The sequence below is a fragment of the Macrobrachium rosenbergii genome, chromosome 52 (assembly GCF_040412425.1).
Source record: "Macrobrachium rosenbergii isolate ZJJX-2024 chromosome 52, ASM4041242v1, whole genome shotgun sequence".
Classification (NCBI taxonomy): domain Eukaryota; kingdom Metazoa; phylum Arthropoda; class Malacostraca; order Decapoda; family Palaemonidae; genus Macrobrachium; species Macrobrachium rosenbergii.
This window is the reverse complement of record NC_089792.1, coordinates 7,054,420-7,069,780: the sequence shown is the minus strand read 5'-3', so window position 1 is coordinate 7,069,780 and position 15,361 is coordinate 7,054,420. Positions and strand designations below refer to the sequence as shown.

The 15,361-nt window shown below is 37.7% G+C and overlaps 1 long non-coding RNA gene across 2 annotated transcripts in view; it reads right to left on the bottom strand.

Annotated features, from left to right (window-relative positions):
- Positions 1-13,899, bottom strand: part of LOC136833664 (uncharacterized) — a 37,974-nt gene extending 24,075 nt beyond the window's left edge. Inside the window, exons 1-2 of one of the 2 annotated variants that reach the window (XR_010851551.1) lie at positions 13,326-13,899; positions 9,894-9,978 (exon numbers count right to left, since the gene is read on the bottom strand). This is a non-coding gene — a long non-coding RNA (uncharacterized lncRNA). Of the gene's footprint in view, positions 1-9,893; positions 9,979-10,968; positions 11,596-13,325 lie in introns of those variants that run through there. The other variant, XR_010851549.1, reaches the window with a different exon arrangement.
- Between the last annotated feature and the right edge of the window lie 1,462 nt (positions 13,900-15,361).

Sequence of the window (15,361 nt, the reverse complement as noted above, 5' to 3'; positions counted from 1 at the left end):
CTCGCAGATCAGACGTCTGGGAGAGAGGGCTATCGGAGATTCCAGAAAAGCGGCCGGCTTTACTGGAATTTCGGCTAGAATTATCGTCATTGCTAGCTAAGTTGGTGATATGAAATTAAAAAAGAGTATCTTTCCCATCACAAAGCAAGCCATCAGTGTCCTTGTGATGGGGAACATTGTCTCCCTTGAGGGATCCAAAAACTCCCTGGATCCCCTTAAGGAGTCTGTGGATCCCTTGAGGGGGATAATGGCCTCACCACAAGAACAGCAATCAGTGCAAAGAAGGCACTGATGGCTGTCCTTGTGATGGGGAGCAATAGTCCCCTTGGGGATCCAAAACTCCTCTTGATCCCCACTTGGGAGTCTGTGGATCCCTTTAGGAATGCTCCTCAACACAGGGCAGCCATCAGTGCAATGAGGGCACTGATGGCTATCCTTGTGATGGGGAGCAATGTTCCCCTTGGGGATCCACAAACTCCTTGTATCACCCCTTGGGAGTCAGTGGATTCCCTTAAGGGAATGCTCCCCAACACAAGGACAGCAATCAGTGCAATGAAGGCACCAATGGCTGTCCTTGAGATAGGGAGCAATGTTCCCCTTGGGGATCCACAAACTCCTTGGATCCCCCCTTTAGATCCTGTGGATCCCTTAAGGGAATGTTCCCAACACAAGGACAGCAATCAGTGCAATGAAGGCACCAATGGCTGTCCTTGTGATGGGGAGCAATGTTCCCCTTGGGGATCCACAAGCTCCTTGGATCCCCCCTTAGGAGTCAGTGGATCCCTTAAGGGAATGCTCCTCAACACAAGGACAGCCATCAGTACAATTAAGGCACTGATGGCTGCCCTTGCGATGGGGAGCAGTTTTCGCCTTGGGGATCCACAAACTCCTTGGATCCCCACTTGGGAGTTTGTGGATCCCTTAAGGGAATGCTCCCCAACACAAGGACAGCCATCAGTGCAATGAAAGCACCAATGGCTGTCCTTGTGATGGGGAGCAATGTTTCTTTGGGATCCACAAACTCCTTGATTCCCCTTTAGAGCCTGTGGATCCTTTATGGGGAATGCTCCTCAACACAAGGGCAGCCATCAGTGCAATGAAGGCACTGACGGCTGTCCTTGTGATGGGAGCAATGTTCCGTTAGGACCAACAAACTCATTGATCCCTGCTTGGGAGTCTGTGGATCCCTTAGGGAATGCTCCTCAACGCAAGGGACAGCTAACAGTGCAATGAAGGCACTGATGGCTGTTCTTGTGATGGGGAGCAATGTTCCCCTTGGGGATCCACAAACTCCCTTGGATCCCCACTTGGGAGTTTGTGGATCCCTTATGGAATGTTCCTCAACACAAGGACAGCCATCAGTGCAATGAAAGCACCAATGGCTGCCCTTGTGATGGGGAGCAATGTTCCCATGGGGATCCACAAACTCCTTGGATTCCCCCTTTAGAGCCTGTGGATCCCTTAAGGGAATGCTCCTCAACACAAGGACAGCCATCAGTGCAATGAAGGCACTGACGGCTGTCCTTGTGATGGGAGCAATGTTCCCGTTAGGACCAACAAACTCATTGGATCCCTGCTTGGGAGTCTGTGGATCCCTTAGGGGAATGCTCCCTAACGCAAGGACAGCTAACAGTGCAATGAAGGCACCGATGGCTGTTCTTGTGATGGGGAGCAATGTTCCCCTTGAGGATCCACAAACTCCTTGGATCCCCGCTTGGGAGTCTGTGGATCCTTTAGTGAATGCTCTCCAACACAAGGACAGCCATCAGTGCAATGAAAGCACCAATGGCTGTCCTTGTGATGGGGAGCAATGTTCCCCTTGGGGATCCACAAACTCCTTGGATCCCCCCTTTAGATCCTGTGGATCCCTTAAGGGAATGCTCCTCAACACAAGGACAGCCATCAGTGCAATGAGGGCACTGATGGCTATCCTTGTGATGGGAGCAATGTTCCCTTTAGGATCAACAAACTCATTGGATCCCTGCTTGGGAGTCTGTGGATCCCTTAAGTGAATGCTCCCCAACGCAAGGACGGCTAACAGTGCAATGAAGGCACCGATGGCTGTTCTTGTGATGGGGAGCAATGTTCCCCTTGAGGATCCACAAACTCCTTGGATCCCCGCTTGGGAGTCTGTGGATCCCTTAAGTGAATGCTCTCCAACACAAGGACAACCATCATTGCAATGAACGCACTGATGGCTGTCCTTGTGATGTGGGGCAATGTTCGCCTTGGGAATCCACAAACTCCTTGGATCCCCACTTGGGAGTCTGTGGGTCCCTTAATTGAATGCTACCCAACACAAGGACAGCCATCTGTGCAATGAAGGCACTAATATCTGCCCTTGTGATGAGGAGAATCTTTGCCCTTGAGGGTTCCACATTTTTCCAGGGGTGTAGGGAGGAAGATCCAGGGAGTCCCCATGAGTGCTGTCGCCCTTGAGTGATCCACCACTCCCAAGGGCGGAGGGGATATCCTAGGAGTTTGTTGGGGCTATCAGTGCTATGGAGGTACTGACGGCTGACCTTGTGACTGGGAGCATTGCCACCCCTGGGGAATCTCTACAGACTTCCTAGATCCCCCCTTCCCCACGATTAGACTGTTGTCATACATGTTCTTTTGTACCCTATAACAACCCCTGAATGGTTAAGCTTTTAATCACCTGGCCAACCAGTACCCATACCCCAAGGTCATTCTCACCACAGGATGATATAAATAGGTCGAAAGGACAGATTGTAAGTCAGTAGTCGCTTGATAATGCCTTAAAAGGCGAAACAGCTGTCGAGACAAAAATAAAAAAATGGAAGAAAGAAGTCTGGTATATTTTACCAGAAACTGACGAACGAGAAACGGAAAAAACTCCCACATTATGAAGATCCTGCAATTTATTTACTGATGCCACTGAAGCAATTGCTTTTAATGGAAATTGTATAAGAGAAAAACTATGCCCTAAAAGTATATATATATATATATTATATATATATATATATATATATATATATATATATATATATATATATATATATATATATATACTGTGTATATATATATATATATATATATATATATACATATACTGTATGTATATGTAAATATATATATATGTATACACATACATTTATTTACACACATAAACAAATATATACATATACATATATGAATGCCCGTTACATGTATGTTCGGGTGTTTATAACAACACGGCTGTTTGAGTCTGTATACGATTGATGAAACTTTAGTAAACGATCCAGGCTTAGCCGTCACCGTTTATAAGTAAACCTTTAAAGGTTTCGAGAGAATTTTGGCAGTATTTAGCAATGAAACCAAACGGTATGAAACCTTCCTTGGTAACATTCCATTTCTTCTGAGCCTTTCCGTTTCGCTTGTTTTCACTCTGAGGTCAATTAGGGTCATTCCATCATTCCAGTGATTCCTGAACCACATTGCTCTCATATTCCAAGGTCGTTACTCTGACGGCTTTTGTGGGTTGGTGTGGCGAGCAAAGAGCTTGGCGAGATATATTTAGTTATTGACTGTCTTGAAGTGTGAGCGTTTATTTCTCCGTTAAAGGATCTTTAAATAGATCTTTCATAATTTTTTGGTACCGGAGAAATGATTTTATCGCAGATGGAAGGTAATGAAAGTATTTTACAGTAGGCCATTCTTTCTGTATTCTTTATAGCTGCTGTAGATAAGACAATGTTTTATGAGTTGTAGGGCATTTGATTTTATTACCTCACCAAGAGTGGAACTGCGCTTTATTCCGTGATGCAGTGACTGAAGCGAGCGTCAATATAAATATAACCATAAAAATTATAATGCTTTTTTCTATATTACCCACGATATCAAAATACCAGACATATGAAAAATTAAAAAAATTAAATTAAGATGGTTTGATTCTTGATATTTCTCTTAATGTCTGTTTACTTCACTAAACAATTTTTGCACGACTGATAGATAACAGACATAACTGATTAGTGAAATGAAGGAAATCTACATGACCTATGTCCCTTCGGCCCCTAGCTGCAGCCCCTTTCGTCCCTTTTACTGTACCTCCGTTCATATTCTCTTTCTTTCATCTTACTTTCCACCCTCTCCTAACAATTGTTTCGTAGTGCAACTGCAAGTTTTTCCTCCTGTTACACCTTTCAAACCTTTCTACTGTCAATTTCCGCTTCAGCTATGAATGACCTCACAGGTCCCAGCGCTTGGCCTTTGGCCTAAATTCTATATTCTGTTCTGTTCTGTTCGACCTACAGTATGTGTTTCTTCTAAAGACTTGAGATCACCCTTCATGAGGTCATTCTTCGTTGCCTCTACCAATTCTGTGAACTGAAGCATAAGAACAGGAAGACACTTGCCATTCTCCAGGAACTAAGAACATTAAGTTCTCAGTGTCAGGTCTTGATAATTTACTAAACAAGATTGGTGTGTCGTTTCAATTCACGGTAAGGCGATTGGAAGTTGCCCTAGAGTGCCTTCCCACTGCTGTAAAACATGCTATAAACACTTGTCAGCAACTTATCGAACACACATTGCAAACAGGTTGAATACAAGTCAGTGACTTATTGGTAATCATAACTAGTGCTTCACACGATTATACAGTATTTGCCAAAGGCTCATTCTCCATTTATTTTCAACCTGTTTGTGATATGGATGCGATAAATTGCCGACGTCTATTCAAGCACAAACAAACGGCCACAATAAATATTAAATATTAAATCCACAGACAATACTATAGAGCCGTAAACAACAATACGAAAGCAAAATATCTGAAAGACATTCTCATCTGTATCAGTATGAGGTAAATGGCCTCAGGTGAGTGAGGAAATTCAATTAGTGACTCATTTTGTCCAGGAAATTGTTCCAAAGAATTGTCTTGTTGCCGCGCAAAGTGAAAATAGCCAAGATTGCTATACACTTGGATATTTTCACTTTACGCAACATTAAGAAGCATTTTTCACTTCAAGGTATAGCTTTGATGCAACGTACGGGGACGTCAGAAGGTGACAGGATTAAATGAGGAACAATTGGACGGGTGAAACTTCTGTTTTCACATATAGACGCACGTATGAAAACATAAGCGTCTTACGTCAGAAACGATAAAAAATACCTTTAATAACGCGAAGAAACTTTCCTCACATAAACGAGAATCATTAAATGGTCAATCAATTTGTACAAAAAAATCTTAAACGAGGAATTCACTGTCGACACAACTTAATTAGGAGACAGCAGACTCGGCCATTGAATGTTTAGGAAAAGGACGGGCAGATGTATTTGCTCGTCAGTATTGAAACCTCATTTTTACCCAATTGATTAAACCTTTTAGCTTTTTCTGAAAAAAAAAAAAAAACTTTGTCTGTCCGTCCGCCCTCAGATCTTAAAAACTACTAAGGCTAGAAGGTTGCAAATTGGTATGTTGATTGTCCACCCTCCAATCATTAAACATACCAAATTGCAGCCCTCTAGCCTCAGTAGTTTTTATTTTATTTAAGGTTAAAGTTAGCCATAATCGTGCGTCTGGCAACGATATAGGACAGGCCACCACCAGGCCGTGGTTAAAGTTTCATGGGCCGTAGCTCATACAGCATTATACCAGACTACCGAAAGATAAATCTATTTTAGGTGACCTTGATTATAAGATTTACATTAAACTCGATTGCGCCGAAGAAACCTCGGCACATTTTTTACTTGTTTATATTAGATTTCAATTACGCGATACGCCTTTTATGGTACTCATCGACAATTTCATTACTACTGTATACATGAAAATTGTTTTAAACAATAAGAAAGTAGGTGGTTAGATGTCTTTGAACCATTCAGGTTCAACTTGTGCTGCCTTGGAATCTTCTCGATTACCTTTCCTTCTCTTTTTTACAGGTAAAATTTCATTTTTAGAACCACTCATAACACTCATTCACTTACTGATATTTCATCCCATTTTATGACTACAGTTTGCTAAGGCTCTGACTGAGCTCATTTTTAGATGGACTTTTTCCTGTTCAGTATTCAGGAATAAACCCACAAGGTAATTTTTCACACTTTTTTAGGATTACAGATAAACATACATTTCCCCCTTTTATTATTTCTATAATGGAATTCAGAAGCTTCATCCTCTCTGGGTTCCATGATGAAGAGGGTAACGATCCCTTTTTTTCAGAACTCTCAGATAGGATATTATTTACAAAAATCTAGTGTCATTGCCAGATTTGCCGAAGAGGCAAGGGTTTTCTAAAGGCTTCGATCTTTTGCTGTTCTTATTTTATGGTAAATAATTCTACAAGATTAAATTGTGAAAGTATATAATAATTTATGCATTACTTTTGGTAAATGTGTCTGGAATGTTGACTCTACCTTTCCATATTTCTAGTTTTTAATGTGAATACTTTATAATATGCATAGCAGAAGCCATCAGCTTTTAATATCAAATATGAAGACACTTGATTAAAATTGATGTGATAACCTAAAATTTCGTCAGATAATAAATTTGTTTTTGCAAGCTCGCCAATTTCGACTGTCATTTTCCTATTTCAATCCACAACAGCAACTTTTAACAGAATATTTTGACTATTTTTTTTCCTTTTCTCCTCACCAGGTGGAGTTCCGAGATCGATCCCCGGGCGAGGAAGTGATTAAAGTTTTTTTCGGCAAATTTACTGTGACTCTTTCTGACCTAATTAGTGATTTTTAACTGGTAGTCAAGTGTGGTTCGTAGCAAGATGTGTTGAGAAGTGCACTGGTCAACAACCTCATTTCAAAATACTTCTGGATGCTGGAAGGTTTCTAATATATACGCATACACATACATACAGGTGTATATATACAGAGAGAGAGAGAGAGAGAGAGAGAGAGAGAGAGAGAGAGAGAGAGAGAGAGAGAGAGAGAGAGAGAGGGGAGCCATGGCTACCAAGACTTCAAGGTAAGTGATTTTTATAACACATCATGCAACAACAAATTACGGTCTATACCAAAACAAAGCACCCTGTAAACACGATAATATTCCTGAACATACGCTGAACGGAAGACAGAATCAAGAGAACCTCAGATTAGATAAAATACTTCCCTTGGAAAAAAAAAGTCCTCACATTCCCCACACACACGTACCATAAACACCATTAAAATAACTGAGAGTGTTAGAGGAGGACGCAATCAGATTGCGTGAGTCACTCTGGAAGATTTCTCGCTCGGAAGGTTCGTTTGTCTGGAACTCATCCGTCTTTCGTTCCGAGGACCAGAGACGAAAATACTTTTACTGGGAGTGATTTTGGTAAGGATAATTATTCATTTTATACTTGAAAGGCTTGTGGAAAGGTCAACGGGATTCTCTTATCGACCCAAAGCCAGAAGGAAAATTAAAATTATTACCCACGCAAAATTTCAAGTCCATCGGACGGAGGGAACAAGTCGAAAATTCAGTTACAGGATTTGACACAGACAGACAGACAGACAGACAAAATAAAAGCATGTAATTAGTCGGAAGTGAGGACAACGAAGCTGACCGGAAGATGTCTCGTAAGAATTTTATAGTAAGAAGATACCGATAAGAAGGTTCATTTCCTGCCAACAGACAGAATAATAACCTCCCACTGCGCTAGGAGAAGGCATTTCATCAGAATTAGACCAAACGCACACGCTCGCACATTCACACAAAAAGACACAATAACTTTCATAAGGCAGCCGGCTGAAATATACGAGTAATCAGCAAATAATGTGTCGACAGAATGGAAGTTATAATAACGTAGTAAAATGAAAAATAAAGTTAAAAATAAAATGTTATCGAAAATAAGGGCTCTCGTACTTCACACTGAAAAAAGCTCCTATTAACACTAAAAAAGCTCCTATTAACACTAAAACAAAGCTCCTATTAACACTAAAAAAAAGTTCCTATTAACACTGAAAAAGCTCCTATTACAGCGGTTATGGCGCAGTTCGAGGATTGAATGCAAGGTTATATGGGCCAGAACTGGCGTACGAGCAAGAGTGAGTTTTTAAGCAGAAAATTGTTTCACCTTAGAGAGATAATAAACAAAACTTTTCGATAAAAACTTACTGCCGTAAGGTAAAAAAAAATATATATATATATAAACTGAATCATATCTCTTCGTTTTTCTTCTCGGAAGCTGGAAAAAACGGAACGTAATCTGCATTAAATGCATCGTCTTTTGCATGGATCAGTATATCAATTTTCGTGCGATGATATGTTAGATTAAAAACAAAGTCTTGTAAGTAAATCTGGAGGGGGGCTCCAGGCGCTACCATTTCCGGCCGGGAAATTTTCTGCTTTTTCATTTAATGTTCTTGTTGCCTACGTTATGAAATCGTCGAGATATATTGCTTAACTGATAACTCATAAGCTTGATTTGTATAAACGTATTTCTCCTTTCTGTTAATTTCATAACTCGTAAGCTTGATTTGTATAAACGTTTTTCTCCTTTCTGTTTATTTCCACTGTTACAAAGTTTATTAAAATATTAAAAAAATGTTTTAAATGAATTTGAAATAATAATTTTTCATTATTTCTCTTCCTCTAGGAGTGGCCAGTGGCCAGTTTTGCTTTTAATGGCGTAAAAAGCGTGGTTTTTCCCCAAGGATTCTGGAGCAATGACTAATATATCTAATTTTGAACGAAATAAAATCTAATAAAACTTAGTTGTCTTCTTAAAAGTCATAATGTCCGAATATAAAACCCTTGTAATATTTAATATATGGGTCAACATACATTCAAGATGCAAACCCAACATTCTTATGAGGACTACTGTTCGCTCATTTGGCTATAATGCTGGAATGGGGACTCTGCACCTGCGCTGTATATGATAAGTCACTTAACTCATAATGAACAAATACAGAAAATACTCCATATGGTGACGTGCTATATACTTAATTAAACCTGCAAAATTACGTAACTTTAACAGACTTGGGATGTCTAATAACGAGCACGTTTTAAGAGAATATTACTATGTATAATATACACACACACACACACACACACACACACACACACACATATATATATATATATATATATATATATATATATATATATATATATATAATACATATATATACAGTATATAGAGACATACATGTGTATATATGTATATTTTACATAAATATACATATATACATACATATATAATACTGTATATATGTAATTATATATATATATATATATATATATATATATATATATATATATATATATGTATATGCATATAAACATGAGGAAGGGGAAGGGAAAAAGAAAAATGGAGGAAGAAGGGAGGGGGGGGGAATGGAGGGGAAGAATGGAGGGGAGGGAAGGGGATGGGAGGTAGAAGGGTAGGGGAGGGGATGGGAGGTAGAAGGGTAGGGGAGGGGATGGGAGGGAGAAGTGGAGGGAGAAGAGTAGAAGTAATAGGTGAGGGGGAGGGGATGGGAGGGAGAAGTGGAGGGAGAAGAGTAGAAGTAATAGGGTGAGGGGAGAGGAGAAGGGAAGGGATAGGGGGGGGGAGAGGAGAAGGAAGGGATAGGGGAGGGGAGAGGAGAGTAAGGAGGAAGGTGGAAGAGGGAGGGGGAATGATGAGAGGAGGAGGAAAAGGGAGGAGCATTTGAAAGGAGCACTTGAACCAACCCCTAAGCTAGGGTGCTGGCCTAGGGTCGTAGGCTCTTACTTAAGCTCTTCTATTTCGGGTAAAACCATGAAAATAACTACTGAAATTGCATATATATAAGCGTTGCATGCAATCTATGCAACTGAATGTGCAAGTGACCTAAGAAAATGGCCGAAATTAAGTGATAAGAGGCCCTGGAGTCACCTTTAAACCTAAAAAATAAAAGGCCCAGGAGGGCTTATTTTAATTGGCTTCGCATTCAACTTTATCTAAAATTTTACGCCTTCAAATACAGATACTTCATCTTACCTTTATTTTAGAAGTCTCCAGAAGTTCTGTTATGAACAAAAGTGTTTGGTGGAAGAGTGCTGTCCGATTTCCTGTTGGAGGTTATCTGGGGAAAAAAAAAATTGAATCATTGTTATTTTAAGGTTTAACAAATAATTTAAATTAGTGCGTGTCAATGCGCAGGTATTTTAAAAAAGACAATGCCTTCACAATTAACTTTACCTAAGATTCGGCACCTTCAAATGCAAATATTGCATGCAATTCCATGCATATGAATACGAAAATTACATTTAACATGACCACCTTCACACTTACCTAACCTAGGGTGGTAGCCTAAGGTTCATGACAGCCTACCTAAAGTAAACCCTTATGAAAACGGCAAATATAAATGTTGCATACAACCCTATGCAACTGAATATGCAAATGCCCTAAGAAAATGGATGTCTTTGAATTACCCTTAAATTACGGTGGTGGCCTAAGCTCTTACCTAAACTCTTCTGTTTCGTGTAAAACCATGAAAATAACTACTGAAATTGCATATAATGGGCACTGCATGCAACCCTATGCAACTGAATATGCAAGTGGCGTAAGAAAATGGCCATCTTTGAACTATCCCTAAGTTAGGGTGGTAGCCTAAGTTCCTAGGCTCTTTCCTGAAATCTATTTCTTATAAAACCATGAAAATAACTACTGAAATTGAGGGCATTGCATGCAATCCTATGCAACGGAATATGCAAATGTCCTAAGAAAATGGCCTTCTTTGTAATACCCGTTGGTTACGGTGGTCGCCCTAAGAGCCTAGGCTCTTACCTAAACTCTTCTGTTTCGTGTAAACCATGAAAATAATAAGTGCCTTCACATCTCACTTTATCCAAGGTTTGTATTGCATGCAATTCTATGCAAATGAATATGGAAACTGCATACTTATCTAAGCAACTTGCCTTAGAAAAAGGCCGAATTTGAGATTACCCTTAAGCTAGGGTGGTGGTCTTAGGTCCGAGGCTTTTACCTAAACTTTTCCATTTCAAGTAAAATCATGAAGATAACTACTGAAATTGCATATATAGACGTTGCATGCACAGATACTTTATCTTACCTGTATTTTATGAGTTTCCCGAGGTTATCTTGACGCTGATGTTAAAAATTTGAGTGGATATGGTTATAGGGTTTGGAATTGGAGTTTAGTTTGAACTCTGAAGGACTGTTCCAATAATAATTTATTTAAGCAAAACCGAATCCTTATATCCTCTTTATATCATTCCCTGACATTATTATTAATCAAATAATAATAATCATTTATGACTGATAATTATTTACATTTATTACTGACGCATATCGTTAAATAAGGAATTTTCTAAATTTATTTTCTCAAGGCTTTGGGGGCCATTTGGAAAACGAGCAAACAGCAACGCATAGACCTTGCTGAACTCCTCAGTGACTTCATGTTGGGCGGGAAATTTGCTGTCCTCTAACTGGCTGTCATGACGTCACTAACTGCTCCTGCTGCCTACGTCATGGTAAAGCTGCCAGATATCGCCAGCCATCTAACTTACATCGTGAGTTAAATAAATATACCTCGTCTTTGTGTAAGCGTCCATCATCACAAAATCTTAAATTCTATTTAAAATATTTTGTTATAGATATGATGTAATGAAAACTCCTCTACTGTTAATTGTTGAATATTTTTCTTCACTGATGAGTAGCCAGTTTTTGTTTTAATGAAGTAAGGAGTATATTTATACCCAAGGAGTCTAGAGTTTAAGATAAAATCTATGTACATATATAAGGCAACTAAAGATAGAAATTTAATTTCCCTCTTTAATGACTTTTGAATCAGATTAAATTTATTTTCAAATGATGATCGTGAGAGTTGAATAATGATTACCAGAGTGGAATGAGATTTTTGTAAGAAGTAGAATTCATCAAACTAGCAACAATAGAGGTAGGTAGCGTCTGTTTAATTATTGGAAAGCACTAGTTGGTTACTTTCTTGGCTAAGAAATATAGTAAATGCTACGTATGAAGGCCAAATGCATATATCATTATATTTTCAATGATTTTTTTTTTTAATAGCTATCACGATGCTAGAGCGGACACCACTAACTTGAATATTTGTCAAAAATCAGATATGTTATTTTTTTCAATAATGGGCATCTGGCAACTACATTATTACGTAAGCAGCAAGACCCCCATATCAAGTGTTGATGACGTCATAAACAAAACCCAAAAGCATTCCTGGTATGGAGGAATGTTACACGCGTGTTCCTGACTGATTTAGCCCCGGGGAACATTCCTTCTTAACAACTTTCACAGCATTTTGTTGGGTTTGACAAAACTCATTTTTGGAAAACTGAAACTACACGCATTTTCAATCACACACACACACACACATATATATATATATATATATATATATATATATATATATATATATATATATATATATATATATATATATATATATATATATATATATATATATATATATATGTGTGTATGTATATATATATATGTTTAAAAAGTTTTTCTAGGCTAACCTTTCAGTCTTTTGGAAGAATGACTTACTCAGTAAAATATTTAGGATTATGAATAACAATAATACACTGAAAATGGTAATGATAATGATAATAATTATGTTTCAGCAGTTACTAAATTCTTATACTTACTTCACATATTAAAGGTAAGGAACCTCTAATGTTCACAGATAATTATATTTCTCTAGTCTGTATACTGAAGAAGAGATGCTAATATAATTTTGCCAGTCTTGATTAGACACCAAAAACTACTTAGCTTTTCAATGGAAGTTGCTGAAGAAAATGTAATGAAAACAAAGCGGATCAAACGAGAGAATTCACCAGAGGAAATAAAAATATCTTGAAACGTTCAAATACCAGCTAAAGAATGTTACGATTTTTCATCATGAATAAAAATGGATCATGTCAAGATTAGCAAACCCACGCGCAGCAGGGTTCCCTATTCTTTGCAAGAAGCTTGTTGGGTTCGTTATTCTTTACATGGGAATAATCGGGTTCGCTGTTCTAGACATGAACACTTCGGTACCAGACATTTGATCCCCCAAGGGGCTAGTACTAAACAAAATACATTTGACCCCCAGGGACTAGTACTAAACACGGCGAAACAGTGCAGATGAATCACTGTTTCGCCGTGCTTAGTACTAGCCTTGATGTGGAATTGGAGTTCGGACCGGAGGGAGTTGGCCATTCTTCACATGGGTATCATTGGGTTCGCTGTTCTTGACATGGAGATGTCGAGTTCGTTAATCTAGACATGATCCATAAAAATGATAATAACACACATATACACACACACACACACACACGGATGCTTAACGAGATACTTTCTTCTTAGAGGCAAATACTTTCCCCCTTTTTATATTTATATTTACTGATTAAACACAACTCTTAAAAATTCTTATGAAACTCACAGACATACCGGACGTTTTTGGTACACCAAACCGCAGCGCGTAAACCTGGTTGCACTCCACGCAGCTCCTTATAATCAGGCGGGAAATTTGCTGACCTCTCATTGTCACAGACGTCACTATCTTCTCTTGCTACACGTCATGAAGACTTGCCAGATATCATCATTCTTGTAGCTCCGAACAGTCATTTATTTTAAAATATATCTCGTCTTTGAGTATATTTCCACTGACTCACTGAATAAAAAATAGAGTTGGTTTTTTTTATCTACTGAGATAATATATTATGTCAGGACATTAAATGGATCCCTAGTATTGGTAAAAGATAAGTCTTTATAATCACCACACCATTCCCAGACCTTAAATGTAATGAATTACATAATTAAAAGTTATTTTGTAAAAAAGGAGACAAGTCTTTAAACTCACCAAATTCCCAGACCTTAACTGTAATGAATTACATAATTTAAAGTTATTTTGTGAAAAAGGAGATGTCTTTAAAATCATCAAACCATTCCCAGACCTTAACTGTAATGAATTACATAATTTAAAGTTATTTTGTGAAAAAGGAGATGTCTTTAAAATCATCAAACCATTCCCAGACCTTAACTGTAATGAATTACATAATTTAAAGTTATTTTTTAAAAAGGAGATGTCTTTAAAATCATCAAACCATTTCAGACCTTAACTGTAATGAATTACATAATTTAAAGTTATTTTTGAAAAGGAGATGTCTTTAAAATCATCAAACCATTGAAGACCTTAACTGTAATGAATTACATAATTTAAAGTTATTCAGTCAAAAAGGAGATACGTCTTTAAAATCACCAAACCCTTCCTAAACCTTATACCTAACACATACATATTTTAAAGTTATTTAAAGAAAAAGGAGATTCGAGGAGGGAATTCTGCCATCTCCTCTAGAAAAGGTGGTCCATATCACCTAAAACATCTAATTTTCGTCCCTTTGCTTACCTCTGGGATGTTTACCCACTATTCTCCCTTCAAAGAAGCAGCAGACCAATACATCACCTATATTTCACCTAATATTCTTTTACCTGAATAAGTGAAGGAGCTATTGATGTCATTTTCGTCTTTCACCAGTTGGCTGTCAATATTTTGTCTGTGTTCTCGACGTGCTGCTGTTTTTTTGTAAAACAGGTAAAAGAAGCAAACAAAAAGTGACCATATTTATCACAGTCATCTGAGGTCAGACAACGGACGAAGGAAAATAGATTTACTGTCACTGCTAATAAAAATGATGTTGGTTTTGAATCGAGTTTTTCAGACCTGATTCTCTGACTTTGGACATTCTCAAAAGTTTGCCTATACAAGCGCCTGCCTGAAGATGGGAACTTTTGATCTCACATAAGATATATATATATTGAATAGTATACACATATATACTTATATATGTGTGTATATACATATATATACTTATATATATATATATATATATATATATATATATATATATATATATATATATATATATATATATATATATAAGGCACCCATAAAAACGATTTAAATGTAGAAAATAAATGCTATATTTCAGAGACCAAACCAGAGACCAAACTGTCTCTCTCTCTCTTCATTATTTGCCTGAAGAGAGAGACAGTTTGACCTCTGAAATGTAGCATTTATTTTCTACATTTTAAGTGTTATTGTGGGCTCTTTATATTTGATGGAATTCTGTTTTAATAAAAAATTTTTATATATATATATATATATATATATATATATATATATATATATATATATATATATATATATATATATATATATATATCAGAAGAAGCTTGTGTAGCAGGCAAGCTCCGCTACAGAAAAAAGTGGAGGGCAAAGTCGAACTAAAACATCCAACTTCTAACTTTACTGCTTGTTTTCAAGCCCAAAAACATATAAAATAATGAAATATCAATTTGTGCATACAAAGCATTTGACATATGAAAAACTTGCAAAAACACTAATTATGTTATAACTTTAAAGGGTGAGTCTAGATTTAAATCAGGTGTTAATTTTCTTATATCATGGATTCTACAAATCTTTG